Raw genomic sequence first — 3,243 nt, 5'->3', positions numbered from 1 at the left:
TTTGGAGAGTCAGCTCCGAGTGCCATTTATTTTTTAATCTAGTGATATTGGGAGTGTTTATAAATGCTCAAGATTTTTTTCTTTCCTTTTTTTTATTTTTGGCTTCACCATGCAAGCCTGTTGGATCTTAGCTCCCTGACCGGGGATCATACATGCGCCCATACATTGGAAGGTGAAGACTTAACTATTGGAGCACCAGGGAAGTTTCCTCAAGATGCTTTTAACTATAGTTCCTTCTTGCTCAGACATAACCAGGAACTGTGTACCATTCCCGGGGATCTCAGGGTATGTGATATGATGAAACCCATTGTGGTCATATATTAAACAAGAAAGGACTCAACTACTTAAGAACTCATAATGTCAAGAGCTTTGATAACCTCCCAAGAAAAGATGCTTTAAAACAGAATTTCTTTTTTTTTAAGATTAAAATTTTAAAGATTAAATTTTTTTTTAATCTTTAAAAAATATATGGACTGTTTTTAAAGTCTTTATTGAATTTGTTACAACATTGCATCTCTTTTTATGTTTGTGGTCTGTGAGGCATGTGTGACCTTAGCTCTCTGACCAGGGATCGAACTGGCACCTCCTCCACTGGAAGACAAAGTCCCAACCACTGGACCGAGAGGGAAGTTCCCCAAATCGGATTTCTAGTGGGTGGTAACCTCTGAGAGCAGCCAGAGATTTTGGAATGTCCACTTACGCCCTGCAAGTTCAATGCAACTAAATGCTGACCTTAAACTTATCGTCCACAGAAAGCATTAGAGAGTGTTCCCTTCCTTCACAATTCCCCCCAAGGATACTGCAGTCCCAGTAAGCTAGGTCACAGGGCAGCGTCTAACTACTCTGACATCTCACACGTGTAGGGACTTCTCTGGTGATCCAGTGGTTAAGACTTTGCCTTCCAGTGCAAGGAGTATGAGCTCGATCCCTGGTTGCGGGACTAAGATTTCACCTTGCACCCAAAGAATTAAAAAAAAATGAACCCACAGAAGAAATATTGTAACAAAGTTAATAAAGACTTCTAAAATGGGTCACATTAAAAAAAATCTTAAAATCTAACTGGTGCAAAACACTTACTTCTTCCTCATTCTCTCTCCCCAGTGTGGCTGCAGACAGGTTCAGCTCATCCTTGCGACTCACAGACCTGACTGATGGAGGCTCTGCGATCTTACGATGCGTCTGTCCCCAAATGAGGCTCGGTAGCAGCAGGACGACTAAAGAGGCAGGCAGAGGTGATGAGCTCAGCCCAGAAGGGGTGCCTGTCTATCCCCTCTCCCTTGTGTTCCATCACGAGAAGTCTGAACTAGTCACCTGGGCAAATCTACCTCCAAAGCCACGGACTTCTCCCTCCAAAAGTAGAGGAGAAGCCACATGCAGGAATATTTATAACGCCTACCCTGATGCTGGGAAAGACAGAAGGCAAAAGGAAAAGAGGGCGACGGAGGATGAGATGGTTGGATGGCATCATCAACAGACATGAGTTTGAGCAGACTCAGAGAGATAGTGAAGGACAGGGAAGCCTGGTGGGCGGCAGTCCCCGGGGTCCCAAAGACTCGGACATGACTGAGCAAGTGAACACCAACACTTGGAGGGAGTGAGAATTCAGCATGCCTGTACCACAATGGCAAAAATAAAACATGAGGACCCCTGATGCTGGGAGGGATTGCGGGCAGGAGGAGAAGGGGATGACAGAAGATGAGATGGCTGGATGGCATCACCGACTCGATGGACGTGAATTTGAGTGAACTCCGGGAGATGGTGATGGACAGGGAGGCCTGGCGTGCTGTGACTCATGGGGTCACAAAGAGTCGGACACGACTGAGCGACTGAACTGAACTGAACTGACCCTGTAGTCCCTTACTTCAGGGCAAGGGTTGGGATGATTTGAGAGACTATCTTTGAACACGTATATTACCATATAGCAAAATAGATGACCAGGGCAAGTTTGATGCGCAAAGTGGGGTACCCAAAGCTGGTGCTCTGGGACAACCTAGAGGGATGGCGTAGGGAGGGAGGTGGGAGGGGGGTTCAGGATGGAGGGAACACAGGTATCCCTGTGTCCGATGCATGTTGATGCGTGACAAAAAAAATCATCACAATATTGTAATTATTCTCCAATTAAATAAATTGTTTAAAACAATAGCAACAACAACAAAGGATTATTCACCTCTGAATTAATATAATTCACTTATACAAAGAGATGCTGAACTGTGCAAAATGGCCATGGCTCAATCTTGGCAATGACCTCCACCATCCTGCATTAGCAATATTTAGGGAAGGGTGGAAATGAATCATCTTCATTAATTAAATGTATCAGATCCTGCATTTCAGGAAAGCTCTGGAGTGACAGCGACGACTTTATAAGGGAGACAGTGGGAGAAAGCCGAAAATAATGAATCCCACTTTCCATCTCCTTCTTGAGAAACTGCACTGACTCGTATTTAAGAACATCACATTTTGTGATCACCACCAGGAAGGTGAGATGAGAGAGAGACAAAAATCTAGGAGTGCGTTGCCGTGTCAGTTTCTTTCAATTTCCCATCTCTATCTCCTTTTCTTAGTGGACACAGCGTGATTTGTTTCATGCAGAAAGTTACATCCCAGCGGGGATGTTTTTTCCTGCCCAGTTGTGTTGAGATTGGGTACTGTGGTGACTGAACCAATATAACGCTTGCGGGATTATAGGCATGGACAAGATCTCTTCAGGAGAAGATGGAACTCAGTTGGACACAGATTATAGGATCTGTTGTCAGAGGATAAACCGTGCTTTGACCATCTCGCTTAAACGTCATGTAATACTCTCAAAAGTACAGCATGGTGGTTGGTTCAGCAGCACATATACTAAAATTGGAACAATACAAAGCAGATTAGCATGGCCCCTGGGCAAGCATGGTATGGAAATTCCTGAAATGTTATATTTAAAAAAAAAAAAGTTACAGCATGAAACATTTTCCCCCAAAAGGTTTTCAAATTATAATAGCAACTGCATAATTTTTTTTTTTTTTACACCATCGGATCTCAGCATTGTTACTGAAAACAAATATATATCTCAAAAGAAGCAAAGTAGCGAAAGATGTCAGGCAAGGTTTGCTTTTACCATACTCGAAACATTAGCATTTTGAGATGAATGTGTTCACGTGCAAAACGCACTCACTCTGGATGGATCGTGACACGGTGAGCAGATCATGCAAATTAAGATCGCCCGGTTAATCCTGCTGGTATTTATAATCCTTTGGTGCAAAA

General features: G+C 43.4%; 1 non-coding gene across 1 annotated transcript; it reads left to right on the top strand.

The window, feature by feature from the left end:
• Window positions 1-2,817: 2,817 nt before the first annotated feature.
• LOC113888258 lies at window positions 2,818-2,924 on the top strand. The gene has a single exon (XR_003509897.1). It is a non-coding gene; the product is annotated as a U6 spliceosomal RNA (small nuclear RNA).
• The last annotated feature ends 319 nt before the right edge of the window (window positions 2,925-3,243 follow it).

This window comes from Bos indicus x Bos taurus, chromosome X, assembly GCF_003369695.1.
Source record: "Bos indicus x Bos taurus breed Angus x Brahman F1 hybrid chromosome X, Bos_hybrid_MaternalHap_v2.0, whole genome shotgun sequence".
Classification (NCBI taxonomy): domain Eukaryota; kingdom Metazoa; phylum Chordata; class Mammalia; order Artiodactyla; family Bovidae; genus Bos; species Bos indicus x Bos taurus.
This window is presented reverse-complemented; position numbering and strand designations above follow the sequence as displayed.